Here is a 364-nt window from a genome sequence, read left to right on the forward strand (position 1 = left end):
AATTAATTGAGAAACCCTTTCTGGTAATAAAAATAAAAATGTATCATTGATATTTTCAATGAAAAAAAAAAGTAAATATATATGCCTATATTTGTATTAAAACTGGTAATGAATTTAGTTGAAATATTAATTGTATTATATAGATTGATAAATTATTACATTGCTATGTATTGACAATCCGGGGTACTATTAAGGTGTTTCGTCATCTGCCCCTATACCTGGTCAGGGTATCCTTCTGGGAAGCTTTTAGCATCCTCGGATATGAAAACATCTCTATTAAGTTTGTCACATTACCAGAGGCCCCTGAGAAAATTAGATTGGCTAACCTTTAAGTGTTCTAACAAAAATGATAGTTTGGGACGAG

The sequence above is a fragment of the Halyomorpha halys genome, unplaced genomic scaffold (genome assembly GCF_000696795.3).
Source record: "Halyomorpha halys isolate HHAL.00 unplaced genomic scaffold, Hhal_1.1 Scaffold902.1, whole genome shotgun sequence".
In the NCBI taxonomy this organism is placed as follows: Eukaryota; Metazoa; Arthropoda; class Insecta; order Hemiptera; family Pentatomidae; genus Halyomorpha; species Halyomorpha halys.